The following is a 474-nucleotide window of genomic DNA, read 5'->3' as shown; positions in this document are numbered from 1 at the left end:
AAAATGAACAGCAGACCCCAATCTTATCTAGAGGAATATTGACAACCGATTGCTGCTAGATTAGGAATAGTTGACCTTCCTAAAACAAAGACCTCTAGATAGGCTGACTAGATTCACCAGATGGACAAGTAGTGGGGAATGGCTGGGGGTGCCAACAACACAGTAGCAAGGATAACAGGGTATAAGGGCTCTAGTGGGGGGAGGGAGGCTACGGGAGGGTGCCACATGGGAAGTGGGTTGTACAGGTGAATAAGGCGGTTGAGATGATCTGTGTGATATACACATACACACACACACAAAATCAACAAATAAAAAAAAATGAATTATATTTGAGGAGGAAGCATAAAAAGTTACATCATGTTAATTAGTAGAGGTGATAAACATTACCATTGAAATCTACCCGTTATAGCCATACACAGGTGCCAAGGATCTGAGTGCAACCAAGTATGACTAGTAATAATCAGACAAATATAG

The sequence above is a fragment of the Nannospalax galili genome, unplaced genomic scaffold, assembly GCF_000622305.1.
Source record: "Nannospalax galili isolate Female #2095 unplaced genomic scaffold, S.galili_v1.0 scaffold383, whole genome shotgun sequence".
Taxonomy (NCBI): domain Eukaryota; kingdom Metazoa; phylum Chordata; class Mammalia; order Rodentia; family Spalacidae; genus Nannospalax; species Nannospalax galili.
This window is presented reverse-complemented; position numbering follows the sequence as displayed.